General features: G+C 37.2%; 1 long non-coding RNA gene across 1 annotated transcript in view; it reads left to right on the forward strand.

Annotated features, from left to right (window-relative positions):
- Positions 1–2,476: 2,476 nt before the first annotated feature.
- Positions 2,477–23,426, forward strand: part of LOC141560325 (uncharacterized) — a 46,546-nt gene continuing 25,596 nt past the window's right edge. The window contains exons 1-2 of the long non-coding RNA XR_012487694.1: positions 2,477–4,582; positions 6,054–6,107. This is a non-coding gene — a long non-coding RNA (uncharacterized LOC141560325). The remainder of the gene's footprint in view (positions 4,583–6,053; positions 6,108–23,426) is intronic.

Genomic DNA, 23,426 nt, shown 5'->3' on the forward strand with positions numbered 1-23,426 from the left:
GGCTTGAAGCTTGAATCATTTTTGACTTCTATTCTTCAATTCTACAATTAGTCTTTTCTTAATGCTGCTGGAAAGAATCCCCAGAAATCATCCAAAACAACCCTTCTTAACCCTTTTTCCATGGATGATTCCTTTTTGTTTGATACATTTTCACATGACCTCAACTATATAGGTTTATAAAATAGCTATACAAACTAAACATTTATTGATAAATCATAATTTTGAAAGCCCCACATTCAGTTATAAGATTATGTGGAATCATGAATCATAGTTTAATAAATTGGGATCTACACCAAAGTCTCTACTGGGTCTGTATCCCAAAGAGATTATAAAAAAGGGAAAAGGTCCCACATGTGCAAAAATGTTTGTAGCAGACCTTTTTTAGCAAGAAACTGGAAACTGAGTGGATGTCCATCAGTTGGGGAATGGCTGAATAAGAAGTTTTGGTATATTAATGTTATGGAATATTGTTGTTCTATCAGAAATGATCAACAGGATGATTTCAGAAATGACATGAACTGATGCTGAGTGAAATGAGCAGAACCAAGAGAACATTGTACGCAGCAATAAAATTATGTGATGATCAATTGTGATGGACTTGGCTCTTTCCAACAATGAGATGATTTAAGCCAATTCCAACAGACTTGTGATGAAAAGAACTATCTTCATCCAGAAAGAGGGATATAGGGACTGATTGTGGATCACAACATGGTATTTTCACCTTTTTTTTTGTTGTTTTCTTGCTTTTTTTTTTTTTCTTTCTCATTTTTTTTTCTCTTTTTGATCAGATTTTTCTTGTGTGGCATGATTGTGAAAATATGTATAGAAGAATTGCACATGTTTAACATATATTGGATTATTTGCCATTTAGGGGAGGGAGTTGGGGGAAGGGAGGGAGAAAAAAATTGGAACACAAGGTTTTGCAAGGGTGAATGTTGAAAATTATGCATGTGTTTTGAAAATTTAAAAAAAAAAACTTTTAAAAATTAAAAAAAGAAAAAAAAAATTGGATCTTTACAAGGAAGTTCCATTCACCAATAATGGACATTTACTGATGATCACTCCAAATCTTTCATTTTACAGAGAAAAGTCTCATATCTACTAAGGGTTCCAATATGCCCTTAGTTAGAATTAGAATTGTCCAGGTAACTATCAAGAATATCCTGGATGAAAGAAATAAAATGGGAATGGAAAGGTTTTCACAGGTGATTTTCTGGAACAGACCACATCTTTACAGTCATATAATTGACTAAGAATTATAAAGAATAGAAATCCTTACTGGATTAGAAATTAGAATTAATTGAAAATCTATTTAAAATTTCACTAACTTGTCCAAGATCAAATGTCCAGCAAGTGGCAGAATCAGGATTCTTTCCATTATATCCAGAACTACTTGGTCATGGAGTTATGAGACCAGGAAGGGTCCAAGTTACATAAATGAAGATTTGAGTTGTCTTTTGCAAATGCTCACCTGTTAATTCAGTAGGAAAGCATCCATAATTCAACAAATAAGGCTTCTATATAGACTTTGTCTGTCTCTCTTTCTCTCACATCCACACACACACACACACAAATAGAGAAACACATGCTAAAGCATCCCTTTACTCCTAGATGTTAAGATAAGTATATAATCTTTTTATCAAAACCAAAATTCTTCAACCTCTAACATCCATTGGGAATAGGACATCTATGAGAACATCCCTCTTTCCCTCCCCCTCCTCTAACAAAAAAAATAAAAATAATGTTTATTCTTGGGGGGAGCTGAGCCATGCACATTTGTTGAGTTCCTTACTGGGGAGCCTGTGAACTTCCTTTCTCCTCCTCTTTGTCTCTCTTCCATCCACCCTCCCACCTCCCACCTCCCAGAGTGATTTAGCTATTTTTCTTTAAGAAGACAAGAATTTATACATAATCCTTGAGGCTTGTTTTAAGAAATGTATTGAGATGTAAAGATAATCAGAACTCATCAATTGTGCATGCTCCCCCTCAAGAATAAACATTATTTTTATTTTTTATTAGGATGGGGGAAAGGGGACAAGGATGTTCTCATAGATGTCCTATTCCCAATAGATGTTAGAGGTTGAAAAATTTTGTTTTTGATAAAAAGATTATATACTTATCTTGAAGTGTAGTGATAAGGGGATGCTTTAGCATGTTTCTCTGTGTGTGTACATGCAAGTCTGTCTAGAAGCCTTATTTGCTGAACTTATGGATGCTTTCCTGATGAACTAGCAGGTGAGCATTTGCAAAAGAAGGCTCAAGTCTGGGTTTTTAGGCCTCTTGGCTTGGGAAGAGCAGGCAGCAGGACAGAGCAGGTGGGGGGTGGGTGGGAGGGAGGAAGGGAGAGGGTTGGGTTGGAACTTTTTGCAAATGAGGAAATTGCTTTTTGTAAACATCCCTTTGCAATTCAGTCTGTCCGGGGAGCTGGGCCTGACTTGGGGGGGGGGGGGGTAGGGGCAGACTGTTTGGGGAGGAGTCCAGCTAGTAAGAGAAAAACAGAGAGAGACCGACTGATAGACAGGGACACACAGTGGAAGAAAGGGGCTGAACCAGCCTGGAGCTGACTGGGGCAATTTAAAAGAAAATACCCTGAACTCCCAGGTCCCCCAAAGGTGCCTTCTCCCCCTTGACAAGTTCACTGAGGTATTTACAAGGTGTTCGAGCAGGTAATTAGCACCCAAACTGAGCTTCAGGAAACAGTCCTGCTCCCCTCTGATGAAGAATATATAATGAGCTGAAGGGCTGAATTTTCAATGGATGATTGCCCCAGAACAATAACCCCAAACAGAACCAGAAAAAGGCTTTACCCACGTCACTATAGAAGCAGAGGGAGTTGCTGGCCAGCAGCTTAAATCAATCCCAGGCTCCCTCCCATCACTCCACCCTCCTCACTTTGAAGGCACAGATTCTGCTTTAGCAGAATTCTCCCATATTCATATGGGAGAATTTGTTGTCAGAGCTGCAGAGAAGGCCCCTGGAAAGGCAGATGGGGAGGGGGACCCCAATTCAGGCTTTAGTTGGGCCAGATCTGGCCCTGGTATAGTTAGTCAGACAAGTATTTAATAAGTAATTACTATGTATGTGTCTCCCAAAAAAGGCATAAACACAAGTTCCTGCCCTGCAGGGGGATTCACATTCTAATGGGGAGACCACATGTAAATAATATGTACATACAAAATCTATCCATACAGAGTAGTTGAGAGGTTATCTTGAGGGCTGGGGAAGAGGAGGGAGGGGGAGGCCTCCTGCAGAAGGTGAGATTGGTGTTGGGACCTGAAGGCAGCCAGGGAAACAGCCACTTTGCACAGGCTAATTAGGCTTCCCAGTCTGGGATGACCTGCTATATTCCAATCAACAGACCGGACTGAGCCTCATTTCTGAGGAAAAGAAATCCAGAAGGATTTCTTCAAAGACTTAGGGCCAACATAAAGGCTTGGTCACCAATACTGAGCTGCAATTCTTGAGCAGAGTTGGATCACTCTCAAGAGTCTTCAACCTTGGCAAAATTCATTTCCATCCAAGCCCAGATGTCTGTCTCTGTATTCTGAGCACCTGGTACTGGGCTAGGTATCCAGTAGGTGCTTAATAGATGCTGATAGAATTGATTAACTGATTAGTTAGACAATTGGATCAATCAACAAGCATCATTTTAAATGTGTTTTGATGTTTACTTTGGATTTCAGTTTCATTACCCAATCTATTCTCCTCTGTCTCGCCCAAAGAGCTATTTTTGAAATTATATGGAAATTTTGAATTCAGTTGAAATATTTTTTTACTTTTTTAAAATTAATTTTATAATTATAAATTTTTTTATACTCCCTACCCTAGATGACAGGTAATCCCGTACATATTAAATGTGTTACAGTATAACCTAGATACAATATATGTGTGTAAAACCAATTTTCTTGTTGCATGTTAAGTATTGGATTCCGAAGGTATAAGTAACCTGGGTAGATAGACAGTAGTTCTAACAGTTTACATTCACTTCCCAGTGTTCCTTCTCTGGGTATAGTTATTTCTGTCCATCATTGATCAACTGGAAGTGAGTTGGATCTTTTTATGTTGAAGATATCCACTTCCATCAGAATACATCCTCATACAGTATTGTTATTGAAGTGTACAGTGATCTTCTGGTTCTGCTCGTTTCACTCAGCATCAGTTCATGCAAGTCTCTCCAAGCCTTTCTGGAATTCAGTTGAAATAAGAAAAAGAAAAGGAAAAATGCAGTTTAGAGGAGATAAGTATTAACTAAGTGATGAGATTGATTGAATTTCTGAAGTCTTGTATCTCTGTTTAGAATTCCAGATTTCCTTGACAATCTGCTCAAGTCTTCCCACCCCAAAAGAAGTTTTCCTCTGGTCCCACCCCAATGGCTGGTGCCCTTCCTCCGAGAACTATCTTCTACTCCAAAAACCAAAACCAACAAACCCAAAAGAAGGAAAAGGAAGAAAATGGGGAAAAAACAAACAAACAAACAAACAAAATATGTCAAATGATCAAGAACAAGCTTATGTGAGAAGGCACCTATTTCCCCTCCCTCTGCTTGGCAAAGATGAGAGATGAGGGAGGGAGAAGAGGAAAAGTAAATTTGTTAATTTATATATATGCCTGTATGTCTATGAATACTATTCATTGATTTTCTGAACTTTTGATTCTCTTCCTCTTTTACTTTTAAAAAATTCAGTTGTGCAGAATTTTTGGCAACATAATTTTCATATGGTTGAATATATGTAGATATAATAAAATTCTTTTCCCTTTAAAAAAAAGAATTAATTTATGAGAATGACTCTCTGGAAGGAAGATGGATTACAAGGGGAAAGTTAGGGGACATTAAAAAAATGAAAGAGCTCTAAAAATCTATTTTAAATTGCTTTAATTAATTTTAAAAATTAATAGTTTTGACATTTGCTTTTATAAGATTTTGATTTCTATTTTTTCTTCCTCTCCTCACCCCTCCCCAAGATGGCAATCAATCTGATATAAATTATGTACAATCATATTAAACATATTTTCACATTAGTCAAATTGTGAAAGAAGAATCAGAACAAAAGAGAAAATCATTAGAAAGAAAAAATAACAAAAATGTAAATAATTTGCTTCAATCTTCATTCAAATTTAGTTGTCTCTTTGAATATAGATAATAAATTTGTTTAATATAAGTGAGGATTATTTTCACTTTTTCTTTGAATCCTCAGAATTTAAATTGGGGCTTAATAAGTTAATGAGGCCACTGAAATGAATAACTAGTCACTGAAACTTTCTAAGAGTTGGCCATTAAGCTGTAAGTGCAGGGATTCTGCAAGCTCTGGGGCCTTCGGACCTCACAGATCCTGGCAATGAGTAAAGGCAGGGCTGGGGACTGCCAGGGAGTCCTCACACCCCCAACCTCAAGCTGTTCTGACCTCAGGCATCTCACAGCTACTTTTCATCTTCTGGAAATGGGGCACATACATAATCTTTTAACTACTCTTCCTCACTGGCAGTTGTATGTGTAGGGGGGAAGTCACTAAAGTCAAGTAAATGTGAACAATTATTATCTGGGTGTAATTTCTAGAGGGAGAATATTACTGTAATAATAATAATAGCTTGTATTTATATATCAATTTAAGATTTGCAAAGTCCTTTTCATAAATTATGTCACTTGTGCTTTACTGCAACCCGATGAGATAGGTGGTATTATTACTATTGCTGTTTTACAGATGTGGAAACTAAGGTTGTGAATTGAATACAGTTGGTATTTAAGAGAGGATTCCAAATGAAGTCTTTGCTTTTCTCCAAAAGAAGCCTTATATAGGAGGAAGTGGTACTTGAGATTGAATATTCTCCTTCCTGGTTTGCTTCAAATCCAATTTAAAATCTGAGATTTTATGAGAATTCTTTCTTGATCCCCCCAATGCTAATACTTTCCCCCTTTTTCCCCCAATTTATTTTGTATGTATATATTTAAATCATTTGCAGTCATGTCTGACTCTTTGTGATCCTATCTGTGATTTTCTTGGCAAAGATATTATAGTAGCTTACCATGTCTTTCTCCATTTTTCTCTCTTTTCTAGATGAGGAAACTGAGGCAAAGTGGGTTAAGTGACTTGCCCAGGGTCACACAACTGGTAAGTGTCTAATACCAGATTCCAAGTCAAGTCTTCATGAAACAGAATTCTTTTTATTTTCATTATTTATTTCTTTTATTATCATTATTTATAATTGTTATATTATTTACTAGTTTTAGCTCTTTATTTCTATTTTTCCAAATATGTGCAAAGATCGTTTTCAACATTCATCTTTGCAAAACCTTGTGTTCCAACTTTTTCTCCCTTCCTCCCCCTCAACCCCATCCCAGCAAGCATCCACTATAAATTAAACATGTCTAGTGTTATTTTTTAAAGTAGTATTTTAAAATAAAACAATATATGTAAAGCACTTTATAAGTCTTCACTGTGTCAATGCTAGTTATCATTAGCACAAAAGATGGAAGAAAGAGCAAAGAAGGTTCAGAATCCCTGACTATGTTCTCAACTTGTTGGTTTTGTAAACATAAGCAAGTCAGTTGACTTCTTCTTAATCCCAGTTTTTTAATCTATAGAATGCAGGAGATAGCTGCCTCCAGGGAGGCTGTAAAGATCAACCAAGATGACACTGGAGAAAGTTATTTGATCAAAGCACTCCACTGATATCAGATATTGAGGTAGAGTAATATTGGCAAGACAACAAACATTTATTAAGTGCCTTCTAGTGCTAAGCACTGGGGGACTCAAATGCCAGAAAAAAGACAGTTCCTATCCTAAAGGAACTTACAATCTAATGGGGGGAGGCAACACACAAAAGACAGCTGGGTGGGGGTAGAGTCAGGGAGAAAGGTACACCCATTTGGGGAGTGTGATGTTGAAGTCTAGAAAAAAACAGAAGCATAGTCATAAAGGTTAGCCTAGCCTGGATACTTCCACAATTTGGAAGTTGCAGAAGGAACTCACCAATGGGAGAAAGGAATCATGGGCTGTTTCAGAGTAATATTGCAGAAAAAAACAGAGTTGAAAAAATCAAAAGTTGGGAAGGAAAATGAGGACCTGTATTCAAATGTCACTTTTTTTTTTTAATCATGTGATCTGGAACAAGTCACTCAGATTTCTCATCTGCAAAATGAGAGAAGTTGGATTAGATTCACGTCTAAGGTCCATTCTGCTCTTCATTACCTTTTTCTAAGTTTTGTTCAGACATTGGAAATGATACTGGGGAAGAGATCACAAGGACAGATGAGAACAATCTGTCTGGTTTCAGATCTTTTTCCCTCAAAAAATGTTATGGTCCTTGTAGGAGAGAGATTTGGGAGCTGTTCAGCACCCCTTGCTCAATAGAATCTGCTTACCCAACTGATAGTAAGAACAGGAGGGAAATAAAAAAGCCCCATGAGGATCCTCTTGAGAAATCTTTTCTAGAAGGAAGAAATGAAAAGAAATAGTCAAAATGCAAAGGCTTTCCCTAGATTTCTTATTGACTAGCTATTATCACTTGCTCCTAGTTTGGAGCAGGGCTGATTGTGACAAAATTATGATAGTGTCTTCTCTTTCTCCCCACACATAGAATTTTGGAGGCAAGAAGACCTGGGTTCAAATCCTGCCTCTGATACTTCTTAGCTAGGTAACCATGGTCAAGTCATTTAGGTCAGTTAACAAACATTTATTAAGGCTGGGTGGGGGGGGGGAGTAATATGTATACACACATATATATGTATATATATATTAATATGTATATAGTAATATGTCACTGTGCTAGGGCAGTGATGAAACAAAGAAATGCAAAAACTAGTCTTTGACCTCAAGAAACTTTAATGTCAATTAGAGAGAAAATGTGCAAACAATCATGTACATATAAAATACATGCTATGAAAATAAAAAGTAATTTCAGAAGAAAAAGGTGAGGGGAAGGAGGAGACTTTGTTAGACCCTCATTTTCTGTAAAATGGGGGTAATATTAACATCTGCTCCACTGGGTTGTTATGAGGCTAAAATGAGATGCATATAAAATATTTTGCAATCCTTAAAGAACTACTGAAATTCTTTCTCATGATGCAAAGAAACAGAGTAGATGGATCCAGGAGCAATCAAATCAATCAACAGACATAATCACCTATCTTATGCAGGACACCAGAAACAAGACCAAAGTAAAATAGTCCCTTCCCTTATGTAGCTTTCCATTCCATCAGAGGAGACAACATGTACATACATAACTATAATCAGAATGCCACGTAATTTAGGGTCGAGAAAGGAGGAGCTGAGATGTGGAAAAAAGCTTAATGTAAAAGGTCAGCCTGTGCCAAGTATTGTATTAAATGCGGGAGATAAAAGAAAGGCAAAAATGTGTTCCTTGCTCTCAAGGAGCTTACATTCTAAGTCTTGAAGGAAATTATGTATTACAAGAGGGGGAGATGACTTTTCAGTGGAAATGTTGGGGGCAAGGAAGCAGATCTGAGCTCAATCTCAGCAGCTCCCGACAATTAGAGCTGGCCAACAGTGGAATGGTTCATCTCCCAAAGCAAAGTTATAACATTTTAGGGCTAGAAGTGACATTGGAGGTCAAGTGTATCATGTGTCAATCCATCTAGGTCATCTCTGAGTAATGTGGGGCAAGGGAAAGAATACTGGACTTGGAGGCAGAAGACTTGGGTTTCAAGGTCAGCCTTTGATGAACTCTTGTCATTTTGTATCCCTTAGACTTTGACTATGCTAAGCACTTAGTAAATGCTTGTTAATAGGAAGGTAGGTAGGTGGAGAGATAGTTAACACTTAAGTCATTTCACTTGCTCATGCACCCAAATGCTCTCCCCTTTCCTTCATCAAATCCTGTTTCTTTTAATTTTTGAAGCTCAGTTCAAGTATCTTTTTTTATACAATATCTACACATATTCTCTCCCTTCCCCTTAGTAGGTGCTACCTGATGTATCTTGTTTAATTGATGAGATCTTTTTAAATCACCCACACTTAGCACAGTGCTTGACACTTTGTAGGTACTTAGTAATAAATATGAAGTTACTTTTATTGATACATGTGAACTCCTTTTGGTTAGGGACAATTTTGTATCTTCCAATACCAAGCACAGTATCTATGCATAGTAGACATTTTAAAAGAAATACCTGGTGAATTTATGAAGACCTGAAATGGATAAATTGTCTTGTGAATTGCTTGAAACTTTCAGTCTCAAGAGAGGTCTTTAAAATGTGGGAATTGTGAAAGGAGTAGAGAGAGGGAGAAATGGAGGAAGGGAAGGAAAAAGGGAAAGAGAGAGAGAGAGAGTAGAAAGGAGAAAAAGGAGAGACAGGGAGAGAGAAAGAAAGGAAAAGGAAAAAGAGAAGGAGGAGGAAATGGAGAAGAAGAAAAAGGAGGAGGAAGAAGACAAAATATGCCAGCTGCCATTGCCAAATCTATCAGACATACACATTAACATCTTTAGCCCTTAATTCTAAAGAGGGCTAGATTCTCAGAAACATTCCCAGCTTAGAATTTACTCTGCACCCTGGCTACAAGCTGTTGGGGAAGCTAGTAGATAATATGATCACAATGAGGTTTAGAGGACACAGAGTGTCACAGGGAGGCTTTGAGCTCTGGTGTTCCTGACTCTAGGGCTATCCCCTTAGCCATCTTGCTTATACAATAATGATTCACTTAAACTTAAAGTTTACCATTTCTATAAATATTTTTATTTCCATTGATTATCTTGCTTGAGGCTCCTAAAGACTGTCACACTCTGTTACTGCTCCCCTAATTTCTTTCTTTCTTTCTTTCTTTCTTTTTTTTTTGCTGAGGCAATTGGGGTTAAGTGACTTGCCTAGGGTCACATAGGTAAGAAGTGTTAAGTATCTGAGACCAGATTTGAACTCAGGTCCTCCTGACTTCATGGCTGGTGCTCTATCCACTGCGCCACCTAGCTGCCCTCCCCTAATTTCTTAATTCGAATTTATAAAGACCCACATACTTCTAGAAGGCAAAACCTCCAATTAAATTAAACCAGACCTATTTGAATAGAATGCAGAGTGTAAAAAAGAGTAACATGAAAAAAGACTGGAGAAGTAAGTATTAACAAAGATGTAGAGGGCGTTAAATGCCAGATTAAGTTCATCTCAAAGGTAATAGGGAGCCAGTGAAGATTTTTGAGAATTGGACTGACCTGGCCAAATCTATGCTCTATGGATATCTATTTGGGAGGATTCTGGATAGATGGCAGAGTAGGTCAAGACTATCTATTTGGAAGCTGTGCAGAGGATGGGTTGGAGCAAAGAGAGATAGGAGACCAATTAGGAGGCTATGCTGAGAGCCCGAGTGATGAGGGTTACAGACACTTTAAGGCCAGGTTTCTGAGCATCTCTAATGCTACCTAAGACATATGTGGGCCCCAGTTTCCTCATCTGTGAAATGAAGGAATCAACTAGATGACCTCTGAGGTCTCTTCTAATTCTGGATATGTTATCCATGATCTTGGTTTATAAAAGTCTGGGTTGGAGAGAGAGAGAGAGAGAGAGAGAGAGAGAGAGAGAGAGAGAGAGAGAGAGAGAGGAAAGGGAGGGAGCTGGCAGGCTGTCTGTCCAAATTCTAAACAACACCTATGGGGTCCTTACTTTTCTGTATTCTTTGATAACAAACCCTGAGATAAAGAATAAAGGTGGGTTTTGATGTTCAAATCTGATTTGGGTGACTTTCTCGTACGGCAAAGAGTGTTCATTTGTGTCAAATTAATGGTGAAGAATATCACAAGAAAAGCTGGAATTAAACAAATTAGAAGTGGGGAACTCCAAAGACCAATTCCTCTTCCCCACCCCCAGCCCCTTCTCCTCTCTCTCTCAATTCCTAAAGCCAGGTAGCCAGAGATTCAGGCCCCCAGCTTCTTCTCTTCAGAGTCTACTTTCCCTTTTGGCTATCACTTTAAAGATTTTTAAAACAGCTTGAAACTTCAAGTTTGCCCCCAGAGCCTGTAGCAAATTCCTGCTTCTCTGTTTTTGAAGCAGGAGCTGGAGTATAAGAGGCCTGCCCAGGTGGTGGGCAAGGGGGAAACAAGGTCATTTGGAACCACTCACATGGAGGTTGTGTCTTGAAAAGGGAAGTCTAAATTTAATTGAAAGCTGAGGGCAGAGAAGGCGAGATGGGAACAGAGCAATGATTTATTTGGCAGCCTGTGCGAAGTCCTGTGGCTGGGGGCTTTAATAAAGATGGCACTGAGGAAGCTGGCAGGGCTGGGGCTGACAACGAACCCGGGCTAGATGAAGGGTCTCAGCTGCTGAGTTGGAGGGGGGGGTGACTGTTTGGATGATGATGGAAGCACACAAGAAATGGGCATCAAAGGCAGGCTTGGGATCAGAGTGAGAAGCCCAACATGTTTGACAAAATAATATTCAGATATACAAATGGCAGAAACTGGGTGCAACTCTCAGTGATGAGACCTCATCCAGATGTGATTTCTAACTGAAGTTTAGCAAGTGAAAAATGACAAGTTTCTTTATTAAAGCTTCTGAAGGCCTCACAGCAAATCCCCCCAAATCTTTGTGGGAAGGGGAGGTTTGGATGCCATTGTAAACAGGAACCCACTGGACCATTACTAGAAACAACGCAAATGTGTTGTCAGGATAAACTCATTTGTGCAAGAGAATCCAAGTGGGAAGGAAGGAGTTTCCCAGGCTTTCATCATGGGGCCAGAAACTCAGTAGGTGATATTGGGATGGGAAGAGTGTCGGCCTGGGAGGTAGTCAACCTGGGCTCCAAGCCCAGGCCTGCCATTAGATAGCTAGGCAACCTTGGCCTTGACCTTACGGAGGCCTACTTTCCTGACTTCTCTAAAAGGAGGCCATTGGATTGGATCATCTTGAAAATCCTTTCCAGTTCTAAAAATTCACCCTTGATCAATGTCAGGGCTTGTTTTTTTCTCCAAAAGCTAGTCTGATCAGCAGTTTAACAGTGCTGTTTTTAAGGTCAACTTCAAAGGCCTGGAAAAGTTTTAATTCAGAGTCTGAGTCACCATCAGTCCTTGTTCCGGAATACTTTCCAGCTTAGCGAGAGGCTGGAGATCTTAGGGTCACAGATTTAGAGTTGGAAGAGAAACTTGGAGGCTAACAAGGTCAACTCCTCTCATTTAACAAATTGAAACAGAGCTTCTCCAAAAAGAAGGGCTTTAGGGTAATAGGAATCATGAAGTTTAGAGCTGGGAGAGACATTCAAGCTGATCTAGTCCAATCCCCTTAATTTAAAGGTAAGGAAACTGAGACGCAGAGAAGAAGAGATTCTGCTTGAGACCATTCTTGGGGTGGTGATAGTGGTGGTTGAATCATATCTGAATCTCTGTTACCCCATTTGGGGTTTTCTTGGCAAAGATGCTGGAGTGGTTTGCTGTTTCCTTCTCCAGCTCATTTTACAGAACTGAGCCAAAAATAGGGTTAAGTTTGTTGCTAGTAAGTATCTCAGGCTGGATTTGAGGTCAGGTCCTCCTGACTCCAGGTCTGATGCTCTGTCCACTGTTCCACCTAAGTATTAAATATCAGAACCAGGCCCAAATAAAGATCTACACACATATATGGGTACACTCATATAATAAGCTTTGTTATCTGATCTTTGGGAAATGACCTCACACACACTGAATGCTATAAAATCATCATCCTTCTACCCAGGGTCACAATGCAAACTTAATTTCCCTTTCTCTCATTTCCCATCAGTTTCCAAATCCAAGTCTGATCATTTTTACCTCCATACTCACATCAAATTAAATTATCTCTAGCTGGCTACTACTTCCTTATCTATGATATCTCTCATCAGAGTGTAAATGATTTTTTAAAGACTCAATTTTATTTTTAGGTTCACATTTTCTTTCTCCCAAATCCCCAATGAAAAAGTGATAAAGACTATACAAATATTTATAGTCAAGCAAAACAAATGCCTATTTATTGCTTCAAATGTTCCTTCAAAGTCTCAATCTGTATTCTTGTGTCCATCACTGCCCTATCTGAAGGTGGGCAGTACGTTTCATGCTGAATCCTTTAGAGTTGATCAGCATTCCTAAATCTTTTGAAGTTTTTTGTTTTTATAATGCTGTTTTTATTGTATACATTATTCTTCTGGTTCTATTCACTTCTTCATCAGTTAACATAAGTCTTCTCAGGTCTCTCAAAATCATCTCCTTTATCATTTCTTATAGCAAGATATTATAATATGAGCTTTAGGTTGCAGTTACCTTTTTTATTCATTGTATATAGCACATAATAAGTGTTTAATAAATGCTTTCTTATTCTTTATTTCTTCCCCCCCAAAAAAAATCTCTTGTGTCTAAATCTTGGATCCTTCTCTCCACCCCTATGACTGCATTTCAGTGAACAGAGCTGAACTTGGAGTCAGAAAGATATGTATTAAAATCCACCTTATTCATTTCTCAGACATGTGATGCTGGACAAATCACATAACTTTTCTGAGCCTCAGTTTTCCTTAAAGATAAAATGGGAATAACAAGAATTGTAACAACAATGTATATAGAAAGAAGAGAAATTCCAAATCACTACTGATCAGAGAAATGCAAATTAAGACCACTCTGAGATACCACTACACACCTGTCAGATTGGCTAAGATGACAGGAACAAATAATGATGAATGTTGGAGGGGATGTGGGGAAACTGGGACACTAATACATTGCTGGTGGAGTTGCGAAAGAATCCAGCCATTCTGGAGAGCAATCTGGAATTATGCCCAAAAAGTTATCAAACTGTGCATACCCTTTGACCCAGCATTGCTGTTATTAGGATTATATCCCAAAGAAATACTAAAGAGTGGAAAGGGACCTGTATGTGCCAAAATGTTTGTGGCAGCTCTTTTTGTTGTAGCTAGAAACTGGAAGATGAATGGATGTCCATCAGTTGGAGAATGGTTGGGTAAATTGTGGTATATGAAGGTTATGGAATATTATTGCTCTGTAAGAAATGACCAGCAGGAGGAATACAGAGAGGCCTGGAGAGACTTAAACCAACTGATGCTGAGTGAAATGAGCAGAACCAGAAGATCACTGTACACTTCAACAACAATACTGTATGAGGATGTATTCTGATGGAAGTGGAAATCTTCAACATAAAGAAGATCCAACTCACTTCCAGTTGATCAATGATGGACAGAGGTAGCTACAGACCCAGAGAAGAAACACTGGGAAGTGAATGAAAATTGTTAGCACTAATATCTGTCTGCCCAGGTTGCATGTACCTTCGGATTCTAATGTTTATTGTGCAACAAGAAAATGATATTTACACACATGTATTGTACCTAGACTATATTGTAACACATGTAAAATGTATGGGATTGCCTGTCATCGAGGGGAGGGAATAGAGGGAGGGGGGGATAATTTGGAAAAATGAATACAAGGGATAATATTATAAAAAATATATATATAATAAAAAATTTTAAAAAAGAAAGAAAGAAAGAAGAGAAACAAAACAATTAGAGATATGAGAAGGTACTTCAGATGTTTTTAGCAGATTACTTAGTTTTACTAGCCTGTTCTGTCCTCATTTTTATTCTTGGTTTTTTTTTTTCTCTTTTTTTTTAAATTTTAGGCTGGGGTTAAGTGACTTGCCCAGGGTCATACAGCTAGGAAGTGTTAAGTGTCTGAGGCCACATTCGAACTCGGGTCCTCCCGAATTCAAGGCTGGTGCTCTATCCACTGCGCCACCTAGCTGCCACCTAGCTGCCCCCTATTCTTGGTTTCTAAGGAAGAAGAAGGAAGGACTCATTGGGGAATGCAGATAATAGACATGCAAATGATGCCAATAAAATAAAAATTTAATTCTAGAAGAGCAATAGCTGTAGCATTTACTTCCCAGAATTGTTGCTGAATCAAATATAGGAATGTTTATAAAGACAAGGGCAGTTAGCTAGGGCAGAGGATTAAACACTGAGCCTGGAAGTAAGGCTTATCTTTCTGAGTTAAATCTGGCCTCAGACACTTACTAGCTATGTGACACTGAGCAAGTCACTTAACTGTTTGCCTCATCTGTAAAATAGGCCAGAAAAGAAAATGGCAAGCTACTCCATTATCTTTACCAAGAAAACTCAAAATGGGGTCACAAAGAGTCAGACAGGACTGAACAACAATAACATAAAGCACTTTGTAAGCCTTAAAATTGTATATTTACATACATTATTATTATCATTATTATCATTGTCATCATCAGAGTATTTCTATTATTATTATTGGTTAGGAATTCTTACCTGGACTATTGTATTCACCTCATATTTGTCTTTCTTCTACTACCCTCTCTCTAATTCATTTTATACCCAACTGCTAAAATAATCTTCTGGAAACAAAAGTTTGAGCATGTCATACCTTTTCCTTAATTAAAAAACCTTATTAATAAAAAGCTTTTTAAATCTTATTTACCATGTACCAGGTTCTAGACTGAGTATTGGGAGGGTAGAGACAAAAAATGACACTGGGTCTCAGGGAACATATATTCCATGGCAGGAGATGACAAACTCAGAAGTAATAAAGACAGATACATAGCAATGAGTTTCAAGAGACTGAGAGAATATCCATTATGAAGTAGATCCAGAAAAACTTCCTGTAGCAGGAGATATGTGAGATAATGACAACTCTTGAACATGGCATTTAAAACCCTCCCTGGAGACTTACATGAACTGATGCTGAGTGAAATGAGCAGAATCAGGAGATCATTATACACAGCAACAAGATTTTATGATGATCAATTCTGATGAACGTGGCTCTTTTCAACAACAAGGTTTTGCATCCCAATTTCCCTCCCTTCCTCCCACCCCCTTCCCTAGATGGCAAGTAATCCAATATATGTTAAACACGGTAAAAAATATATGTTAAATTCAATACATATTTATACAATTATCTTGCAGCACAAGAAAAATCAAATCAAACCAGAAAAAATGAGAAAGAAAATAAAATGAAAGCAAATAACAACAAAAAGAATGAAAATACAATGTTGTGATCCATACTCAGTTCCCATAGACCTCTCTCTGGGTGCAGATGGCTCTCTTCATCATAAGACCATTGAAACTGGCATCAGTCATCTCATTGTTGAAGAGAGCCATGTCCACCAGAATTGATCATTGTATAATCTGGTTGCTGTGTACAATGATCTCCTGGTTCTGCTCATTTTGCTTAGCATCAGCACCTGTAAGTCTCTCCAGACTTCTCTGACATCATCCTGCTGTGATCTGATTTTTCTTGTGCAGCAAGATAATTGTATAAATATATATATATACATATATTGAATTTAACATAAAACCCCAAAAAACCCTTCCTGGCTCTAATTTCCTTTTCTTGGTTTATTTCCCATTAACCCCTTTCAGGGATTCTGAATTTTAGCCCCAATGGCCTATTTCTTATTCTCTGCACATGGCATCTCCTAGGAGCCTCTCTCTTGCAGAGTCATTCTCTCCTAGGACAGTAGTGCTTTCCATCTTCTGCCTCTTTGAATATTTTTTATTTTATTTTATTTTATTTTTCCATATAAATTTTATTTATAATTTTTTGACAGTATATATGCATGAGTAATTTTTTATAGCATTATCCCTTGTATTTATTTTTCCAAATTATCCCCTCCCTCCCCTTGATGACAGGCAATCCCATACATTTTACATGTGTTACAATATAACCTAGATACAATATATGTGTGTAAATACCATTTTCTTGTTGCACATTAATTATTAGCTTCCAAAGGTATAAGTAACCTGGGTAGATAGACAGTAGTGCTAACAATTTACATTCACTTCCCAGTGTTCCTTCTCTGGGTGTAGTTGTTTCTGTCTATCATTGATCAACTGGAAGTGAGTTGGATCTTCTTTATGTTGAAGATATCCACTTCCATCAGAATACATCCTCATACAATATTAAAGTGTACAGAGATCTTCTGGTTCTATTCATTTCACTCAGCATCAGTTGATGTAAGTCTCTCTAAGCCTCTCTGTGTTCCTCCTGCTGGTCATTTCTTACAGAGCAATAATATTCCATAACCTTCATATACCACAATTTACCCAACCATTCTCCAATTGATGGACATCCATTCACCTTCCAGTTTCTAGCCACTATGAAAAGAGCTGCCACAAAAACTTTGGCACATATAGGTCCCTTTCCCCTCTTTAGTATTTCTTTGGGATATAAGCCCAGTAGTAGCACTGCTGGATCAAAGGGTATGCACAGTTTGATAACTTTTTGGGCATAGTTCCAAATTGCTCTCCAGAATGGCTGGATTCTTTCACAGCTCCACCAACAATGTATTAGTGTCCCAGTTTTCCCACATCCCCTCCAACATTCATCATTATTTGTTCCTTAGCCAATCTGACAGGTGTGTAGTGGTATCTCAGAGTTGTCTTAATTTGCATTTCTCTGATCAGTAGTGATTTGGAACACTCTTTCATATGAGTGGATATAATTTCAATTTCATCATGTGAGAATTGTCTGTTCATATCCTTTGACCATTTATTAATTGGAGAATGGTTTGATTTCTTATAAATTAGGGTCAGTTCTCTATATATTTTGGAAATGAGATCTTTATCAGAACCTTTAACTTTAAAAATATTTTCCCAATTTGTTACTTCCCTTCTAATCTTGTTTGCATTAGTATTGTTTGTACAGAAACTTTTTAGTTTGATGTAATCAAACTCTTCTATTTTGTGATCAATAATGATCTCTAGTTCTCCTCTGGTCATAAATTCCTTCCTCCTCCACAAGTCTGAGAGGTAGACTATCCTCTGTTCCTCTAATCTATTTATGATCTCATTCTTTATGCCTAAATCATGGACTTATTTTGATCTTATCTTGGTATATGGTGTTAAGTACGGATCCATATCTAATTTCTGCCATACTAATTTCCAGTTTTCTCAACAGTTTTTTCCAAATAATGAATTTTTATCCCTAATCTTGGTATCTTTGGGTTTGTCAAAGACTAGATTGCTATAGATGTACCCTTTTTTGTCCTTTGTATCTAATCTGTTCCACTGATCTACCAGTCTATTTCTTAGCCAATACCAAATGGTTTTGGTGACTGCTGCTATATAAAATAGCTTTAGATCAGGTACACCTAGACCACCTTCATTTGACTTTTTTTTCATTAGTTCCCTTGCAATTCTCGACCTTTTATTCTTCCATATGAATTTTGTTGTTATTTTTTCTAGGTCATTAAAATAGTTTCTTGGGAGTCTGATTGGTATAGCACTAAATAAATAGATTAGTTTGGGGAATATTGTCATCTTTATTATATTCGCTCGGCCTATCCAAGAGCACTGAATGTCTTTCCAATTATTTAAATCTGACTTTATTTTTGTGGCAAGTGTTTCGTAATTTTTCTCATATAATTCCTAACTATTCTTTGGTAGATGGATTCCCAAATATTTTATGCTCTTAACATTTGTTTGGAATGGAATTTCTCTTTGTATCTTTTGCTGTTGCATTTTGTTGGTGATATATAAAAATGCTGAGGATTTATGTGGATTTGTTTTGTATCCTGCCACTTTGCTAAAATTCTGAATTATTTCTAATAGCTTTTTAGCAGAGTCTTTGGGGTTCTCTAAGTATACCATCATGTCATCTGCCTCTTTGAATATTAAGTCTTCTTCATGACCATGTTCAGTAGTTACTTTTCTTTAAGAAACTTTTCCTGATTACTCTTTCTTTTCCCAAATTATCTTAAACTTTCTTGCCTATTTAAACATAATCTTCTCTTACTAGAATGTAAACTCTCTGAAGGGAAGAGATATTTTTTATTTTTTGTATAATTCCCATTTTATTCTTCACTATATGTCTTTTCTCTGTATTGGCAGTCCACCCGATCCAGTGGAAAGAGAACTGAATTTGGAGTAAGATGACCTGAATTCAGATCCTAACTCAGTCATTTATGAGCTCAGATACATCGTTGAAACTCACTTTCTGATCTATAAGATGAGAAGGTTGGAAAAGATCATAAGTTTAAAGCTAAAATCTAATTTAAAAAAATCTAATTCTTAATTTAGATGAGTTCTAAGATCATTTCAGCACTAAGTCTATCATCTTCCCTTATTCACTTACTTGACTGAAGATCCACCCATGACCTCCTCTGATGGTAAGCAGTCAGACAATCCATTAACACTGGTGTTAGATTAGGCTGCCAATCCCTCCCAGAAAAGTTCTTGAGATTCCACCATTTTGGGAGCTCCACCCAAAGGCCCAGAAACAGTCACCCCAGGTGCAGAAAGGTGGAAGGACAAGACAAACCTGGAGATTCTCGAATTCCTTGGGTATGAGGTCACATCCCAAAGATTAGATACTAAGCCTTATCTAGGCCAGGTACAACATCAGCCCAAACCGGGAAAAGGAGGGATTACTAAGGACCTGGGAGAGGACCATGTCCTGGATGTAATTTGCTTTTAGGATTTGAGAATTACATCATAGTCTTCAGCGCCAGAGGGCACCTGGGAAATGAGATTTAATTTTATTTTGTGAAAGGACAAACTATCTTCCAGTCACTCAGACTTGACCAAGGACACAGACTTAGTGAGTGAATTGGAACTCAAGCTCTCAATGTTCATTCCAGATGACTTCTAAGATCTTTCCAAACAAATTTGTGAAAAAGCACTTTTAAAATATTTCCTATTTGCCAGGTATAGAACTTGGCACAGAGTAAACATTTAAGTTCATCCTGCTACAGCACTGGAAATACAAAGAAAAGTAAAGGCATTGTTTCAGGGTTCAAGGAACATTTATTTATTTATTTATTTATTTATTTATTTATTTATTTATTTATTTATTTATTTATTTATTTATTATAGCTTTTTATTTACAAGATATATGCATGGGTCATTTTTCGGCATTGACAATTGCAAAACCTTTTGTTCCAATTTTTCCCTCCTTCCCTCCACCCCCTCCCCCAGATGGCAGGTTGACCAATACCTGTTAAATATGTTAAATACAATATATGTATACACATCCATATAGTTACTTTGCTGTACAAAAAGAATCAGACTTTGAAATAGTGTACAATTAGCCTGTGAAGGAAATAAAAAATGCAGGTGGACAAAAATAGAGGGATTTGGAATTCTATAAAATGTTTCATACTCATTTTCCAGAGTTCTTTCGTTGGGTGTAGCTGGTTCAGTTCATTACTGTTCTATTGGAACTGATTTGGTTCATCTCATTGTTGAAAATGGCCACATCCATCAGAATTGATCATCATATAGTATTGTTGAAATGTATAATGATCTCCTGGTTCTGTTCATTTTACTCAGTATCAGTTCATGTAAGTCTATCCAGTCCTTTCTGAAACCATCCTGCTGGTCATTTCTTACAGAACAATAATATTTCGAGGAACATTTATTAAGCATTTATTGTGTACCAGATGCTATGTACAAGATGTTGAAAATACAAAAACAAAAATGAAATCCCATTCTATTGGGAGGCAAAAAAATGATCATAGAGAAGAAAATATCATGCATATATATGTATATAAATGTTATATGTGTGTGTATATATATATATATATAATATATATATTTATCTTAATAGACTTGTGATTTTACTGCTAAAGAGTCTTTACATATATACATGTGCACATATATGCATATGTTTGTGTGTAAATATCTACATAGGATCCAAGACCACCCCTCTCTTTTTACTATTAGGAGACACCCTGTTTTCCAGAGCTATGGCCCAGCAAGCTGTGTCCCCAAACTTTGGGGGACTTTGCAACTTTGCTGCAACTAAATCACAGAACTGATGGTCCCTGAGCTCAGACAAACACCAAGAGATGCAGAAATAAAGCCCTGCTCTAAATGGACTTTTCATCACTAGACAATCTTGCCTCACTATTGCTGTTGTGCCTTACTACTGCTGCTATACTATACTGTTTGATTCTTTATCTAGTTACAGATATATAAATCAAGATTTAGCCCACTGCTTGGATCTCCTACTAGAGAAGGCCCTGACACATGTATCTAATTTCTCTACTCCACTGGAATAAAGAAAGTTTTTTGCTTTTAACCTGTGTGATCTCTATAGTATTTTCGAAGTTAATAATGTTTGCAAAACCTCTGTGACTCTTTGATCATTTGTTACTAGAATTGACTATATATACATACACACACTGTATATATATATTTAACCAGATTTGGATTTTTGTCAGTGTAGGGAGTTCCCAAAAACTCTCTGGTCCTGAATATCAGCATTCTCTATAACAGTTTAGTTGTTTGTTTATTTGTTTGTTTTTAATTGAAGCTTTTTATTTTCAAAACATATGCATGGATAATTTTTCAACACTGATCCCTGTAAAATCTTGTGTTCCAATACTCCACCCCTACCCCTTACCCTTTGTCCTCACTCCCTCCCCTAGATGGCAAGTAATCCTAGTAAACATGGTAAAAAATACTTGTAAATCCAATATAGGCATACCATATTTATAAGATTATACAATTTATACAAGTATTTATACACTTGAACAGCTTAGTCTTAAAGAATTGTTTGAGAACAGTTCAAAGGGTAAATGATTTTCCCAGAGATACCTAAATGAGATGTTTCACAAGCAGACTTGAACCTACTGCATGCAAATATCCCTCTCCATCTCTCATGAAATATGTGAAATGACATGGAGCACAGCATGGGCAAAGTCACAGAGGTGGGAAGTGGATTGTCCCAGATGGGAAACACCAAGTTGTTCAGTTTAATTGGAGTATACAAAAAGAATTGCACACATTTAATATATATTGGATTACTTGTTGTCTAGGGAAGGGGATGGGAAGAAAGGAGGGAGAAAAATTTGGAACACAAGGGTTTGCAAGGATGAATGCTAAAAATTATCTTTGCATGTATTTTGAAAATAAAAACTTATTTTAAAAAGTAATTGGAGTACACTTAACACCATATACCATGATAAGATCAAAATGGGTCCATGATTTAGGCATAAAGAATGAGATCATAAATAGATTAGAGGAACAGGGAATAGTCTACCTCTCAGACCTGTGGAGGAGGAAGGAATTTATGACCAGAGGAGAATTAGAGATCATTATTGATCACAAAATAGAAGAGTTTGATTACATCAAACTAAAAAGTTTCTGTACAAACAATACTAATGCAAACAAGATTAGAAGGGAAGTAACAAATTGGGAAAATATTTTTAAAAGGAAAGGTTCTGACAAAGGTCTCATTTCCAAAATATATAGAGAACTGACCCTGATTTATAGGAAACCAAACCATTTTCCAATTGATAAATGGTCAAAGGATATGAACAGACAGTTCTCAGATGATGAAATTGAAACTATTTCCACTCATATGAAAGAGTGTTCCAAATCACTACTGATTAGAGAAATGCAAATTAAGACCACTCTGAGATACCACTACACACCTGTCAGATTGGCTAAGATGACAGGAACAAATAATGATGAATGTTGGAGGGGATGTGGGAAAACTGGGACACTGATACATTGTTGGTGGAGCTGTGAAAGAATCCAGCCATTCTGGAGAGCAATTTGGAACTATGCCCAAAAAGTTGTCAAACTGTGCATACCCTTTGACCCAGCATTGCTGTTATTGGGATTATATCCCAAAGAAATACTAAAGAGCGGAAAGGGACCTGTATGTGCCAAAATGTTTGTGGCAGCTCTTTTTGTTGTAGCTAGAAACTGGAAGTTGAATGGATGTCCATCAATTGGAGAATGGTTGGGTAAATTGTGGTATATGAAAGTTATGGAATATTATTGCTCTGTAAGAAATGACCAGCAGGAGGAATACAGAGAGGCTTGGAGAGACTTACATCAACTGATGCTGAGTGAAATGAGCAGAACCAGAAGATCACTATACACTTCAACAACAATACTGTATGAGGATGTATTCTGATGGAAGTGGAAATCTTCAACATAAAGAAGATCCAACTCACTTCCAGTTGATCAATGATAGACAGAAATAACTATACCCAGAGAAGGAACACAGGGAAGTGAATGTAATTTGTTAGCACTACTGTCTATCTACCCAGGTTACTTATACCTTTGGAAGCTAATAATTAATGTGCAACAAGAAAATGGTATTTATACACATATATTGTATCTAGGTTATATTGTAACACATGTAAAATGTATGGGATTACCTGCCATCCATCGGGGGGAGGGAGGGGATAATTTGGAAAAATGAATTAAAAAAAAAAAAGTAATTGGAGTGTATAGTGCATGAGGAGATGAAGGAAGTAAAATCGGTCAGAGCTAGATTGTGAAGGGTCTTATATGACAAAGTAGGGAGCCTGTATTTCATCCTGAAAGTGATAAGGAATTACTAGAACCTTTCTTCTTCAACTATCCTTAGTTTCTGCTTGATATAGTTTCTACATGATACAGATTCTGCTTATGTACACTGGGAGGGCTTTTGAGATCATAGCTCTCCTTTGCAAATAATCATCAGAAGCATTTGAAAAGAATTTGTGCATAGTAAGCAGGGAA

Source organism: Sminthopsis crassicaudata, chromosome 3 (genome assembly GCF_048593235.1).
Source record: "Sminthopsis crassicaudata isolate SCR6 chromosome 3, ASM4859323v1, whole genome shotgun sequence".
Classification (NCBI taxonomy): Eukaryota; Metazoa; Chordata; class Mammalia; order Dasyuromorphia; family Dasyuridae; genus Sminthopsis; species Sminthopsis crassicaudata.